The sequence below is a fragment of the Phyllobates terribilis genome, unplaced genomic scaffold (genome assembly GCF_046119375.1).
Source record: "Phyllobates terribilis strain yellow unplaced genomic scaffold, ASM4611937v1 Scaffold_2__4_contigs__length_985480577, whole genome shotgun sequence".
Lineage (NCBI taxonomy): Eukaryota > Metazoa > Chordata > Amphibia > Anura > Dendrobatidae > Phyllobates > Phyllobates terribilis.
Genome location: NW_027362762.1, coordinates 652,094,898 through 652,111,972, shown reverse-complemented (window position 1 = coordinate 652,111,972; position 17,075 = coordinate 652,094,898).

Sequence of the window (17,075 nt, the reverse complement as noted above, 5' to 3'; positions counted from 1 at the left end):
ATCTATACTGACCTCCATCAGGTTGCAAATTAAAAATAATTTTTATCTGCATCTAGCTCTGAAAAAATATTTGGGCTTCTAGCAGTGTGTGGTACTTGGTCTATTAGTCCATCTATACTGACCTCCATCAGGCTGCAAATTGAATATAATTTTTTTCTGCATCTAGCTCTGAAAAAATATTTGGGCTTCTAGCAGTGTGTGGGGCTTGGTCTATTAGTCCATCTATACTGACCTCCAACAGGTTGCAAATTAAAAATAATTTTTATCTGCATCTAGCTCTGAAAAAATATTTGGGCTTCTAGCAGTGTGTGGGACTTGGTCTATTAGTGCATCTATACTGACCTCCATCAGGTTGCAAATTGAATATAATTTTTTTCTGCATCTAGCTCTGAAAAAATATTTGGGCTTCTAGCAGTGTGTGGGACTTGTTGTATTAGTCCATCTATACTGACCTCCATCAGATTGCAAATTGAATATAATTTTTTTCTGCATCTAGCTCTGAAAAAATATTTGGGCTTCTAGCAGTGTGTGGGACTTGTTCTATTAGTCCATCTATACTGACCTCCACCAGGTTGCAAATTGAATATAATTTTTTTCTGCATCCAGCTCTGAAAAAATATTTAGGCTTCTACAGTCATGGCCAAAAGTTTTGAGAATGACACCAAAATGATATTTTCACATGATCTGCTGGCCTCTGGTTTTCATTAGTGTTTGTCTGATGTTTATATCACATACAGAATTATAATTGCAATCATATTATGAGTACCAATAGGTTATATTGACAGTTAGAATGAGTTAATGCAGCAAGTCAATATTTGCAGTGTTGCCCCTTCTTCTTCAAGACCTCTGTAATTCTCCCTGGCATGCTCTCAATCAACTTTTGGACCAAATCCTGACTGATAGCAGTCCATTCTTGCATAATCAATGCTTGCATTTTGCCAGAATTTGTTGGATTTTGTTTGTCCACCCGTCTCTTGATGATTGACCACAAGTTCTCAATGGGATTAAGATCTGGGGAGTTTCCAGGCCATGGACCCAAAATCTCTATGTTTTGTTCCATGAACCATTTAGTTATTACCTTTGCTTTATGGCAAGGTGCTCCATCATGCTGGAAAAGGCATTGTTGGGCCCCAAACTGCTCTTGGACGGTTGGGAGAAGTTGCTCTTGGAGGACATTCTGGTACCATTCTTTATTCATGGCTGTGTTTTTAGGCAAGACTGTGAGTGAGCCGATTCCCTTGGCTGAGAAGCAACCCCACACATGAATGGTTTCAGGATGCTTTACAGTTGGCATGAGACAAGACTGGTGGTAGCGCTCACCTCTTCTTCTCCGAATAAGCTGTTTTCCAGATGTCCCAAACAATCGAAAAGGGGATTCATCAGAGAAAATGACTTTGCCCCAGTCCTCAGCAGTCCACTCCCTGTACCTTTTGCAGAATAACAGTCGGTCCCTGATGTTTTTTCTGGAGAGAAGTGGCTTCTTTGCTGCCCTCCTTGAAACCAGCCCTTGCTCAAAGAGTCTCCGCCTCACAGTGCGTGCAGAAGCACTCACACCAGCCTGCTGCCATTCCTGAGCAAGCTCGGCACTGCTGGTAGACCGATCCCGCAGCTGAAACAGTTTTAAGATACGGTCCTGGCGCTTGCTGGTCTTTCTTGGGCGCCCTGGAGCCTTTTTGACAACAATGGAAGCTCTCTCCTTGAAGTTCTTGATGATGCGATAGATTGTTGACTGAGGTGCAATCTTTGTAGCTTCGATACTCTTCCCTGTTAGGCCATTTTTGTGCAGTGCAATGATGGCTGTACGTGTTTCTTTAGAGATAACCATGGTTAACTGAAGAGAAACAATGATACCAAGAACCAGCCTCCTTTTAAAGTGTCCAGTGATGTCATTCTTACTTAATCATGACTGATTGATCGCCAGCCCTGTCCTCATCAACACCCACACCTGTGTTAATGGATCAATCACTAAAACGATGTTAGCTGCTCCTTTTAAGGCAGGACTGCAATGATGTTGAAATGTGTTTTGGGGGTTAAAGTTAATTTTCTGGGCAAATATTGACTTTGCAAGTACAGTAATTGCTGTTAAGCTGATCACTCTTTGACATTCAGTAGTATATGCAAATTGCCATTACAAAAAATGAAGCAGTAAACTTTGGAAAAATTACTATATGTCTCATTCTCAATACTTTTGGCCATGACTGTAGCAGTGTGTGGGACTTGTTCTATTAGTCCATCTATACTGACCTCCATCAGGTTGCAAATTGAATATAATTTTTTCTGCATCTAGCTCTGAAAAAATATTTGGGCTTCTAGCAGTGTGTGGGACTTGTTCTATTAGTCCATCTATACTGACCTCCATCAGGTTGCAATTAAAAATTATTTTTATCTGCATCTAGCTCTGAAAAATTATTTGGGCTTCTAGCAGTGTGTGGGACTTGGTCTATTAGTCCATCTATACTGACCTCCATCAGGTTGCAAATTCAATAAATTTTTTTCTGCATCTAGCTCTGAAAAAATATTTGAGCTTCTAACAGTGTGTGGGACTTGGTCTATTAGTCCATCTTTACTGACCTCCATCAGGTTGCAAATTGAATATAATTTTTTTCTTCATCTAGCTCTGAAAAAATATTTGGGCTTCTAGCAGTGTGTGGGACTTGGTCTATTAGTCCATCTATACTGACCTCCATCAGGTTGAAAATTAAAATTATTTTTTATCTGCATCTAGCTCTAAAAAAATATTTGGGCTTCTAGCAGTGTGTGGGACTTTTTCTATTAGTCCATCTATACTGACCTCCACCAGGTTGCAAATTGAATATATATTTTTTCTGCATCTAGCTCTGATAAAATATTTGGGCTTCTAGCAATGTGTGGGACTTTGTCTATTATTCCATCTATACTGACCTCCATCAGGTTGCAAATTAAAAATAATTTTTATCTGCATCTAGCTCTGAAAAAATATTTGGGGTTCTAGCAGTGTGTGGGACTTGGTCTATTAGTCCATCTATACTGACCTCCATCAGGTTGCAAATTCAATATAATTTTTTTCTGCATCTAGCTCTGAAAAAATATTTGGGCTTCTAGCAGTGTGTGGGACTTGGTCTATTAGTCCATCTATACTGACCTCCATCAGGTTGCAAATTGAATATAATTTTTTTCTGCATCTAGCTCCGAAAAAATATTTGGGCTTCTAGCAGTGTGTGTGACTTATTCTATTAGTCGATCTATACTGACCTCCATCAGGTTGCAAATTAAAAATTATTTTTATCTGCATCTAGCTCTGAAAAAATATTTGGGCTTCGACAGTGTGTGGGACTTGTTCTATTAGTCCATCTATACTGACCTCCACGAGGTTGCAAATTGAATATAATATTTTTCTGCATCTAGCTCTGAAAAAATATTTGGGCTTCTAGCAGTGTGTGGGACTTGGTCTATTACTCCATCTATACTGACCTCCATTAAGTTGCAAATTAAAAATAATTTTTTCTGCATCTAGCTCTGAAAAAATATTTGGGCTTCGAGCAGTGTGTGGGACTTGTTCTATTAGTCCATCTATACTGACCTCCACGAGGTTGCAAATTGAATATAATTTTTTTCTGCATCTAGCTCTGAAAAAATATCTGGGCTTCAAGCAGTGTGTGAGACTTGGTCTATTAGTCCATCTATACTGACCTCCATCATGCTGCAAATTAAAAATAATTTTTATCTGCATCTAGCTCTGAAAAAATATTTGGGCTTCTAGCAGTGTGTGGGACTAGTTCTATTAGTCCATCTATACTGACCTCCTTCAGGTTGCAACTTAAAAATAATTTTTATCTGCATCTAGCTCTGAAAAAATATTTGGGGTTCTAGCAGTGTGTGGGACTTGTTCTTTTAGTCCATCTATACTGACCTCCATCAGGTTGCAAATTAAAAATAATTTTTATCTGCATCTAGCTCTGAAAAAATATTTGGGGTTCTAGCAGTGTGTGGGACTTGTTCTATTAGTCCATCTATACTGACCTCCATCAGGTTGCAAATTAAAAATAATTTTTATCTGCATCTAGCTCTGAAAAAATATTTGGGGTTCTAGCAGTGTGTGGGACTTGGTCTATTAGTCCATCTATACTGACCTCCATCAGGTTGCAAATTCAATATAATTTTTTTCTGCATCTAGCTCTGAAAAAATAATTGGGCTTCTAGCAGTGTGTGGGACTTGGTCTATTAGTCCATCTATACTGACCTCCATCAGGTTGTAATTTGAATATAATTTTTTTCTGCATCTAGCTCCGAAAAAATATTTGAGCTTCTAGCAGTGTGTGTGACTTATTCTATTAGTCGATCTATACTGACCTCCATCAGGTTGCAAATTAAAAATAATTTTTATCTGCATTTAGCTCTGAAAAAATATTTGGGCTTCGAGCAGTGTGTGGGATTTGTTCTATTAGTCCATCTATACTGACCTCCACGAGGTTGCAAATTGAATATAATTTTTTTCTGCATCCAGCTCTGAAAAAATATTTGGGCTTCTAGCAGTGTGTGGGACTTGGTCTATAAGTCCATCTATACTGACCTCCATCAGGTTGCAAATTAAAAATAATTTTTTCTACATCTAGCTCTGAAAAAATATTTGGGCTTCTAGCAGTGTGTGGGACTTGTTCTATTAGTCCATCTATACTGACCTCCATCAGGTTGCAAATTAAAAATAATTTTTATCTGCATCTAGCTCTGAAAAAATATTTGGGCTTCTAGCAGTGTGTGGGACTTGGTCTATTAGTCCATCTATACTGACCTCCATCAGGTTGCAAATTGAATATCATTTTTTTCTGCATCTAGCTCTGAAAAAATATTTGGGCTTCTAGCAGTGTGTGGGGCTTGTTCTATTAGACCATCTATACTGACCTCCATCAGGCTGGAAATTAAAAATAATTTTTTTCTGCATCTAGCTCTGAAAAAATATTTGGGGTTCTAGCAGTGTGTGGGACTTGTTCTATTAGTCCATCTATACTGACCTCCATCAGGTTGGAAATTAAAAATAATTTTTATCTGCATCTAGCTCTGAAATAATATTTGGGCTTCTAGCAGTGTGTGGGACATGGTCTATTAGTCCATCTATACTGACCTCCATCAGGTTGCAAATTCAATATAATTTTTATCTGCATCTAGCTCTGAAAAAATATTTGGGCTTCGAGCAGTGTGTGGGACTTGTTCTATTAGTCCATCTATACTGACCTCCACGAGGTTGCAAATTGAATATAATTTTTTTCTGCATCTAGCTCTGAAAAAATATTTGGGCTTCTAGCAGTGTGTGGGACTTGGTCTATTAGTCCATCTATACTGACCTCCATCAGGTTGCAAATTGAATATAATATTTTTCTGCATCTAACCCAGCCAATAGTTTTGGCCTAATACCACAGTTTGGCCACTCAGCTCTGCTCGGTTCCCATCCATTGTTTTTTTGTGCAAACAACTCCAGAGTTGTGAATTAGTTAACCACCAAAATGAGTGGAAAAAGGCCTGCTGTTGGTGGAAAGGGGAATAGGCATGTTGGGAAGGTGAAAAAAGGTTGTGTCCGTGGGGTAGGTGTTAAAGCAACAGTAACATCTGCAGAAGAAAGACCATCTTCCAGCCAAACTAAAATGTCTACTTCTTTTAGCGGACAATGTGATAAGATCCCTTTCTTACGGCCACGCCAATCGCTACAAATTCCAGATGAGGCACAAAAACAGCAGGTGCTTCAACGGATATCAAGTGCTCCTCTAAGTGGGCTGTCCTCCACATCAATTTCAACATCACAAATACTCCAGTCCTCAGAGGTGTCACCCCAATCGCACTTGCTTCCTCACAGCTCCCAAATCTCCAGCTGCCCGTCTGAGTATGAGGTAGAACAGATGGTTGAGTCTGCAGAGCTGTTTACTCATACTATAGCCTGGGAATCAGAGGTCGGCTCCAGCTCTTCTGTGAATCCAGACGAGGAAATGATCTGCACTGATGCCCAGAATCTTTATGACTCTAATCCAGGACCAGACGCAGAAGGTTCTGACCATAATGTAGACCCTCATTCCCAAACTGTAACTCCTGTTGGTGGAGACAATGAGGAAGACGATGATGAGACTCAAATACCTGAGTGGAGTGACAACTTTAGTTTTTTGTCAGGGCAGGAACAGGTTGGCTCTGAGGACGACGGGTGTGATAACACACGGGGTGATGATGATGAGGTTGGAGATCCCACTTACTGTCAACCCACAGTCAGCCAAGAGATGAGGTCAGCAGAGGAGGTGGAGGAGAATGCTAGTGACGACGAGGTCAGGTTGCGCCTTCCTGGACAGAGACGCAGTACTGGAAGCACGTCAACAACTGCATCCTCAAACACAACTCTGCCTCTCACCACAAGTCGTGGTGGCTCTTCAGGTCGCATGGGTGCTAAGCCTTGCATAGCCTGGGCATTTCGGATCAATTAAGATGACCCAACTCGTGTTATCTGTAACATTTGTCAGCAAAAGCTAAGTAGAGGCCAAAAAATACATAGTTTGAGTACTTCATGCATGAACCGTCACATGGACATGAAGCATAAGTTGCAGTGGGAAGCTCACTGTGCTACAATGTGGCCTAGCCAGTCGGGCCAACCACCGTCTGCCACATCTTGTGCATCCGCGGCCTCTTCATCCTCTGTGACTGGGGGGACAGCAGTCACACCTGTTTTGGGACGCAGACCTGCCACCTCTTTACCCGCAACAGCCAACGTGATTGGCAGGTCATCATTTTCTTTGGAGGTGGTAACACCAGCTGGTGTTTAGCGCTGTCCGACATCGATAGCACCACCTTTGGATCAAGGCAACCTAACATGTCCGCCTGCATCTTCCTCACAGACCAGCAGTTTGCCGGGGACACCCTTATCAACCCCGTCTAAGCACAGCAGCCAGCCCTCGGTCCCTCAGATGTGGACAAGTAAAAGACCATTTCCTCCTAGCCATGAGAAAGCTAAGAGGTTGAATTTCACCATCTGCAAGCTCTTGGCTACAGAAATGCTGCCTTTCTGCCTGGTGGACACAGAGGATTTTCGAGACCTTACATCCGACGCAGTGCCCCAGTACCTGATGCCCAGTCGGCACTACTTCTCAAAGAAAGGTGTGCCTGTGCTCCACCAGCATGTCGCACACAACATCACCGCTTCTTTGAGAAACTCTGTGTGTGACAGGGTGCATTTCACCACAGACACTTGGACGAGTAGGCATGGACAGTGGCGTTACATGTCGCTGACTGGGCACTGGGTAACTATGGTGACAGCAGGACAAGGGGCTGCTGTCCAAGTCTTGCCGTCCCCACAAGTTGTGCGTCAATCCTCTTTATCTCAAAGTTCCTCCACTGCTTCTGCCTCCTCAACCTCCTCTCGGTCGTCCACCTGCACCCAAAGCTTGTCTGGTCATGCCACAAGCTTTCTAACTGCGCAGAAGGGATCCTGCACACCTCCTTACTATGCTGGCAGTAGGGCTCAACGTCATCAGGCAGTTTTTACTTTGAAATGTCTGGGAAATGTGAGTCACACAGCTGAGGAGTTGTGGTCAGCTCTGGAGAACCAATTTCATGAATGGTTGTCTCCACTGGACCTGAAACCAGGGAAGGCCTTGAGCGACAATGCTGCAAACCTGGGTGCGGCCCTTCGCCGCTGCAATGTCACACACGTGCCTTGTATGGCTCACATGTTGAACCTGGTTGTCCAGCAATTTTTAGCCCACTATCCCGGACTAGATGGCCTTCTGCAGAGGGCACGGTCGCTGTGTGCTCACTTCCACCATTCGCATCCTGCAGCTCAGCGACTTACATCTCTACAGAAGTCGTTGGGCCTGCCACTTCACCGGCTAAAATGCGATGTGCCTACCCGGTAGAATTGAACTCTGCACATGTTGCAGTGACTGTGGCAAGCCCTGGTGCAATACTTTCTGATGTATAGCCTGGGCCAACGAGATCCAGAGGTGGGGCAAATCACGCTGGAGGAGTGGTCTCAGATCAGGGACCTATGCACCCTTCTGCACAGTTTTGAAATGGCGACGAAGATGTTTAGTGCTGACGATGCCATTATCAGCATGACTATTCCGGTGATTTACTTGCTGGAGCACATGTTAAACAGAATTCGGAGTCAGGTGGTGGCACAAGAGGAGGTGGAGGAAGTAGAGGAGGAGGAATTGTATTCGGAAGGGCTAACATGTGCAAGGTCCAGACGGTCGGCAGCACCAAGGCGGCAGGCATGTGACGGTGGGGGAGATGGTTTTACCAGGGCGCATGGTAGCAGCCAAACTAGTGAGGAAGGTGCAGGAGCCCAGGAAGAAGTGGAGGACGAACTGATGGAAAACTCATCAGATGAGGGAGACCTTGATCACATTTCTGTTGTGCAAGGTTTGTGAGGAGAGGACAGAGGAAGGAAGCATGATTGTTACCTCGCCACCAACACAACAGGGACTTGGTGCTCCTGGATGCGCAAGACACATGAGTGCCTTCTTGCTGCACTACCTGCAACATGACCCTCGAATTGTGAGAATTAGAAATAATCCTGACTACTGGGTTGCCACACTGTTAGATCCCTGATACAAAAGTAAATTTGCAGAAATTATTCCTGCCATAGAAAGGGATGCACGCATGCAGGAGTATCAGCAGAGACTGTTGCAGAATCTTACATGTGCTTTTCCACAAAACACCAGTGGTGCACGTAGTGAATCTCACAGTTCCAACTTGCCAACCGTGGGACCGTCGAGTGTTCAGCATTCAAACCGTAACAGAAACACAGTATCTGCTGGTAACATCAATTTTGCGGAATCATTTCACCACTTTTTTAGCCCATCCTTTGCAAGGCCACAGGAGACAAGAAGTCTGACACATAGTCAACGCCTAGAGACGATGGTACAGGAGTATCTCCAAGTAAACATTGAAGCCATGACTGTGTCACTGGACCCTTGCTCTTTTTGGGCTTCCAATCTGGATAAATGGCCGGAGCTAGCCACTTACGCCTTGGAGATCTTGTCATGCCCATCAGCCAGCGTTCTGTCTGAACTTGTGTTCAGCGCTGCTGGTGGTGTGCTGACAGATAAGCGCACGCGGCTCTCCACTGATAATGTAGACAGACTCACGTTCATAAAGATGAACAAATCATGGATCCGAAACGACTTTTCTACCCCTGTGTCATCCTGGGGAGAGCAAAAGCTTGATGATTGGTTAAAATCACCTCATCAGCCGTTTTAAGCTTTCAAATTACTAATCATGTTTATCTGTATCTTGCCTGGAAAATAATTTGGGCTTTGTAGCAGTGTGCAGTACTGATTCTATTAGGCCATCTATACTAAGCTCCACCAGATTTAAAATTACTAATCATGTTTATCTGTATCTTGGCTGGAAAATAATTTGGGTTTTGTAGCAGTGTGCAGCATTGATTCTATTAGGCCATCCATACTAAGCTCCACCAGATTTAAAATTACTAATCATGTTTATCTGTATCTTGGCTGGAAAATAATTTGGGCTTTATAGCAGTGTGCAGTACTGATTCTATTAGATCATCTATACTAAGCTCCACCAGATTTAAAATTAATAATAATTTTTAGCTGCATCTAGCCCGGAAAATAATTTTGGGGCTCCGAGATGCGCAAGACACATAAGTACCTTCTTGCTGCAATACCTGCAACATGACCCTCAGATTGTCAGAATTCGAAGTAATCCTGTCTACTAGGTTGCCACACTCTTAGATCCCCCACACTCTTCGATCAACCTTTTCATTTTAATAAAGACCAAAAAAATGGTCATTTTTGAAATTATAAGCAATAGCAGGTTAATAGAAAGTGAAATCAAACAGTTTTCAACTCAAAACTTTATTCAAGGTGATGTTACATTTGCACATAGGACCCCTTGTTCGAAAAGAGCTTCTGAACTCTCTCGTCCATTGAATTTGTCAGGTTTTGGATGGTTTCTGCTTCAATTGTTTCGAATGAGGACAGAATACCCTCCCAGAGCTGTTGCTTAGATGTGAACTGCCTCCCGCCATCATAGACACTCCTTTTGATGATGCTCCAGAGGTTCTCAATGGGGTAGAGGTCAGGGGAGCATGGGGGTCACACCATAAGTTTGTCCCCTTTTATGCCCATATCAGCCAGAGATGCAGATGTGTTATATGCAGCATGAGACGGTGCATTATCATGCATGAAAATGATCTAGCTGTGGAATACACGGTTCTTCTTCTTTAACCATGGCAGGAAGTGCTGTTTGAGAAACTCCACATACATTATGGAGTTCATCTTTACCCCTTCAGGGATCCTAAAAGGGCCGACAATCTCTCTCCCCATGATTCCAGCCCAAAACATTACTCCACCTCCTCCTTGTTGGCGCTGTAGCCGTGTTTGCGTGGGGTGTCCATCAACCAGCCATCCTCCACTCCATCCATCTGGACCATCGAGCGTTGCACGGCACTCATCTGTGAACAAAACAGTTTTGAAATCAGTCTTAATGTATTGTTTGGCCCACTGGAGCCGTTTCTGCTTGTGTGCAGTGGATAGAGGAGGTCGACAGGATGGCATACGCACAGCTGCAAACCTCTGAAGGACCCTGCATCTTGTTGTTCGGGGGACGTTGGAGGCACCAGCAGCTTCAAAAACTTGTCTGCTGCTATGACAAGGCATTTTTGCCACTGCTCTTTTAACCTGACGCAATTGCCTGTAGGAAAGAGTCCTCAATTTTCCCTTATCAGCACGCACACGTGTGTACTGTGAATCAGCTACATACTTCTTGATTGCCAAGACACTTCATCCTGATCATCGCACAATGTTGATTGTAGTCATGCCTTGACCTAAACACTCCACAATTTGTTGCTTCTCAGCAGCCGACACATCCTTTTTCTTTCCCATTTTGGCAGAAAATGTAGGCTGCTTAATAATGTGGGACAGCCTTCTTAATTAGTCTTGCCTTTCATTGGACACACCTGCCAAACTAATTAGCACAGGTGTCTGCAATTGCTTACAGTGTTATAAAGATCCCTGACACACATCACCATCAATGAGTTTAACTGACAAATAAACAAATTCTTCCCTTATCACTCCTAAACACTTTCTGCATAATAATTTGGAACACAGTGTACATGTGCTTTTCCACAAAACACCAGTGGTTCACGTAGTGAATCTTACAGTTTTAACTTGCCAACCGCGGTCTGTATGGAGTTGTTCAATAAAGGGTCCAAAATTAAGATAACATAGACGGGAGAGGTCTCTATGAATAGGAATTCCTAAGTATTTGATACCCTGTGAGGGCCAGGCAAAGGGAAAGTTGGACTGGATGGAATCCTGTATGGATTTGGGGAGGGAGACATCGAGGGCCTCAGACTTCGCTGCATTGATTTTAAAATTTGACCATGTAACAAAGTGATCTATTTCAGCCATAACAGCAGGGATGGATATATGTGATTGAGTGATATATACTAGGACATCATCAGCAAATAGAGAGCACTTGTACTCGGTGCCTCCCACCTCAATCCACCTAATATTGGGGTTATGGTGAATTGATGAGAGCAGGTGCTCCATCACTAGGATGTATAAGAGAGGGGACAGAGGACATCCCTGCCTTGTCCCATTGGTGATTATGAAAGGTGATGAAAATGTTCTGACGCGCCCCCTGGGCCTTTGGACACCCAGAGCCGGACCCTTTTTGGTGGATGCTGGTGGTTGTAGTCTCCATGGCAGCGACCCGGTTCCGTGGCTCAGGACGGTCAAACCAGTGGCGGAACTATTTATGTGGTTTTGATGTTTAAACGTCCGACTACGCCACCCGTGGATTTCGGTCTGAGTGAACCGCCGCTGCAGGGCAGACCGCTGAGGCTGGTGATGTGGGTGCAGCAGAGCGTAGCATAAGTCCCTACGGGAGGAGTATAGCCTCAGGGCAGTGTATGCGGAGGATGGGGGTGATGGTGCAGGGCAGCAGCAGTAGCGACACGGAGTCAGTGATGCAGTCCAGGGCCTTTACTCACAGTTCTTATTATCCAGACCACTTCTGCAGGTAACGGCTGCCCACGTCGTACTCTGGTCACCAGGTGAGGGGCTCAGACAACTCCCAGATAACTTTGGAGCGCTTCACAGGACCCCCTTTGTGTGTCCTTTGTCTGACCTTTCTTACCAACCGTTCTATTTGGCTGCCTCGGGCCTCCTCTTGGTAAACTTGGCGCCAGTTTCCCTGACCCTATGTGGTGCCTTCCTAGCGGGTGTAGCGAGGGACTGCGCCACATAAAATGTCACAGCCTCCAGTTTCTAGGTGAGGGTCGTTTCCCGCCTCCACTGTTTTCGGGGACCGGTCTCCCCCTTTGGCCTGACCCCTCCACGCAGGTGGATTCGGGCGTGCGGTGGCGACTCGCCCGTCCGCACCCCTGGGATCCCTTCGTTCCTCATTCCTGGAGCCTTCTCCACTCCTCTTCCTTCCTTCTCCCTCTTCCAGGCCTGGGCCTCTGTTACTAGGCCCGCCTCCGGAGCAGAGCTCATGCAGCGCCCCTGCTCCCTGTCACTTCTGCTCAGACTTCTCTGCACTGAACTAAGATGGTGCCCACCTTTTATACTCCCATCTCAATGCACCCAGGAACTGTTTCCTCCCTGCTCCTGCACTACAGGGTTCCCCTTCCTCAGTGTTCCCTCCCCCCACTCCAGCCAGGGACAGGGACTGTCGTGCCCATCTTAAGGGCATATTGGTGTAATGCATGCAGGTGTCGGGTCCTGATCCACACTCCATCCTTACCTGAGAGTGAGATATCACACCTCTGCGTGAGGTGCAATACCTCTGTAGCAACCGAGCCCTCAGGGTGCTACAGTTCCATTTATCTTCAGCCTAGGTGACGTATTGCGATACAGGGCCGTGATTTTGGCTATAAAAGGGTCCCCTAGACCCCTACCCCAAGCTTTTTAAGAGAATAATATATGGCGTGCCAGGAGACTCTATGGAATGCTTTATCAGCATCCAACGAGAGTATCTAATTACAAATTTTTAACTGCATCTAGCCCAGGAAATACTTTGTGCCTAGTAGCAGTGTCTGCTAGTCAGCGGATTATCCCAGCTGTTAAGCAAGCTACACCACCTGTAGTTTGGACACTTAATTTTTTCAAAGGAAATGCTTTGGGACCCCGGGATACTCAGTGAAGAGCATCAGGAGGCACCCCAAGGCATAGGGGCTGGGACTGGCAGTAGGATGCCTTGCGATGGACAGCCAAGCTCGATCCTTATAAAAGCTTTTTAACTGCAGCAGCTTTAGTGGACACTACTGGAGCTGGAATTACGTGGCTGCTGGCATGAGACTTGCCCTCCAATAGATCCTTGTAAAAGGATTTAAAGTGTATTCATTCAAATTAGAGAGACAATTTAAATTAAAAAGCTTAGAGCTGCCTCCACGACAGGGGGGCTCGCTCGACCCACCAGCGGACAGGCACCAGTATTGGGAGAGGGGGGCTGGCCGTCAGGGCCCACCGCGGCTCTGGCACAAACCCGGCGACACAGAGGAGGCACGGGCAGGAACGGACTGGCCGTGTCAGCTTCTCACTTTTTGGATTTTAGAAGGGCTTGACATGCCTATATCTGTGTCTCCCCCTCCTTTTACTCCTCCACCTCTTTTCTTTTCGCATGACTATATGTACTTGTCACTTTTCCATGTGTTAGTTATGTCTTCTGAGCAGTTTGTCAGCTTTTGGACACCTTTGAAGGTGTTTTCTATGTGTTTCTATGTGTTTTTGTTTGCCTGCCATTGGTTTTAACAGTGTTCGAAGGTGTTCAATGAACAGTTCGACGAACAGTTCGGCGAACACACGGGTGTTCGACGAACCGAACCGAACTCGAACACTACGGGGGTGGCTCAACACTACTAGAGTTCAAGTCCTCTTACTCACTGAAGAGGCACTTTGCAAATTGCCCAATCAAGAACCAGCATCAACTCCCACTACTCTCGACCAACATGCTCTAGCACCGAACTAGAAGCGCTCCTATCCTGGTTGCCAATCTGTACTTGTTCCTCTTTGGAAGCAAATTGTCCCTTCAGAGAGGAAGAAGATGAGAACTCTAGTGCTACCTACAGGATGTAGCAATCCTAAAAGTCAATAGTGACCCTTTAACAAGCCTTATCACATGACTTATATCCTAAGTCATGTGATAAGGCTTGTTAAAGGGTCACTATTGACTATTTCCCACAGTAGCATTGCGGTTTTAAAAGTCTCCTCACTTAACATGTCGCTCTCCGCAAAGAGAAATGTTACCCCTTAGATCTTTGGAAGCATTAACACTATTTTAACTCCACTTAGTACGTTTCTTAAACTGGCCCTGCAATAAGGTGATCTCATTCTTATAACTTAAGGGGCATACCATTATGTCATTGATATTTATTACATTATGAAAGGGGTTTGGATATTTGTTACCTACCCTCAAAATTGGTGATAAATGTCTGATATCTAGCTGCCCAACAACTGGGAACAGTGCCAGGTTTTAGACAAAGTGTGGCCCTAGACAAAAATTAAAAATGGGGTCTTAAATAACATATTGCACCATCACACAGAAATATTTTGGTTGCATTTACAAGCGCTTATTATAGAGTAGTAAAGATTGGGGATAGACTATATTCAAGTCATTCGGTGCTGGTTTACTGGCCTTTTTACAAAGGTTGATGAAGAATGATGGGGAAGAGTGATCGCTAATAGGTCCTTCTGCCCCTATACATACCATGCTATCAGCAGAACATGTTCTGTTTGCACTGGGTGATGTGCTGCCAAAAAAACAATGATTTTTGTTTCAGCATAATGATCCAATTCTAATATCTCGTTGAATGAACATAATTTGTTGATCCATTGTGTGATTACCGACATGTTTACATCTGCAAACTCTCATCTGTGGTGCTAATATTTATAAATGTGGATGCTACACACACTGCATGTTACACACACACACACTGCAAGTTACACACACACACACTACATGTTAGGCTATGGTCACACTATCAGTATTTGGTCAGTATTTCGCATCAGTATTTGTAAGCCAAAACTAGGAGTGGGTGAAAAAGGCAGAGGTGGTGACGTGTTTCTATAATACTTTTCCTCTGATTGTTCCATTTCTGCTTTTGGGTTACAAATACTGATGTAAAATACTGACCAAATACTGATAGTGTGACCATAGCCTTACACACACACACGGCATGTTACACATACACACACTGCATATATAAATACAGTGCTTTGAAAAAGTATTCATACCTTGTGAACTTTTCCACATTTTTCATGTTACACTCACAAACTTAAATTTATTTTATTGGGATTTTATATGACATACCAACATAAAGTAGCAAGTATTTGTGAAGTGTAAAAGAAATGATACATGGTTTTATAATTATTTTAAAAATATAATTGTGAAAATTGTGAAATGCATTTGTATTCAGTCTCCTTGAGAATACATTGTAGGATCTGTTAGAACTCTCCTGTTAGGTTTTTTTTAGTTTGCTGGTCACATGACCATTTTTGCCTATTTAATCCGGCTCCACCCTCCTGGTCTTGCTGGACTTCATTGTATTTACTACTCTTGAGCTAGCTTGGTGCTCTGTTGCCGTTCTCTGCTAGTTTTGCTAGGTCTTCTGACCTCTATGCTTTTTGTTGTGTGTTTGTCTTTGACTGCTACTATTTCTGCTAGGAGGTGTCCAACTTATCCCAGTCCCTAGTTCTCACATCTATAGGTCTTCGTACAGACTAGCCGAGGACTTTAGCGGGTCTGATCGCAGGATCAGGTTCCCCGTTACATCGTAGGGATCTAGTTTAGTTCTATTGTAGGGACAGTTCTCCTGTCTTTCCTTAGTCCCTGTAGCAGATCATAACAGGATCATCCTTCTCTGCAATCACCTCTACAAGTCATTTGGGTATGTCTCTGCCAGCTTTGCACATATAGATGCTGCAATTTTTACCCATTCTTTATGCAAAATAGCTCTAGCTCACTGAAAGTGAATGGAGAGTATCTCTGAACAGCAATTTTCATATCTTGCCACAAATTCTCAAAGGGATTTACACTAGGTCTGGACTTTGACTGGGCCATTCAAACACATGAATATTCTTTTATCTGAACCATTCCATTGTAGCTCAGGTTGTATGTTTAGAATCGTTGTCCTGATAGAAGGTGAACCTATGCCCCACTCTTAAGCCTATTGCAGTCTCTAACAGGCTTTCCTCAAGAATTGTCCAATATTTACCTTCATCCTTCTTCCCATCAACTCTAACCAGCTTCTCTATCCCTGCTGAAAAAAAACATCCCCACAGCATGATGCTGCCACCACTATGTTTGATGGTGGGGATGATGTTTTTCAGGGTGATGTGCAGTGTTAGTTTTCCACCACACATAGCATTTTGCATTTAGCCCAACAAGTTCTACTTTGGTCTTATATGACCAGAGCAGTTTCTTCCATCTGGCAGTTGTGTCCCCTATATGACACATGGAAGAAGGTGCTCTGATCACGTGAGACCAAAGTAGAACTTTTTGGGATTAATGCAAAACTTGCTTGTGTTTTCCCCTGCTTTTATTATCAAATTGACACATCATATTGTCTAAAGCCTTTTTCTCACACTCTTACTTGTTGATGATACAATTGACCTCCACTGCCAATTGAGATCTGTGTTAACACATCAGCGCTACATTCAATCCCGAACAGTTTCACAAATCAGTAAATAACATGGACATATTTTGTGTCCCTGTAATGACCTGCAAAACACAGAGATCAAATTATTTACGGGGATTGTTAACTGATGTAAAAAAATGGCATCATTGATATTTTTTTCTCAGCGTAAATGCTGAGTTATTTTTGCTGCTCTTTTTCTGCAGGTGTCCTCACCACACAACACAATAACAATCTTCTCTGATTATTTCATGTTTGCTGCTTTTCTTTTATGCATTTCCCCTTATTTGATGCGATTTCGGTGCAGATATGAAGCAGAGTTTTTAACGCTTTTTTAATAGTACAGAAAAGCTTTGATTCAACGCTTAAAAATGCAGCAGCAGTTTTTTTTTCATATGTTTTTTTCCAGACAAAGCCTATAGAGAAAAAAATTCACCAAAAATGCAGAGTTCAACAGCGT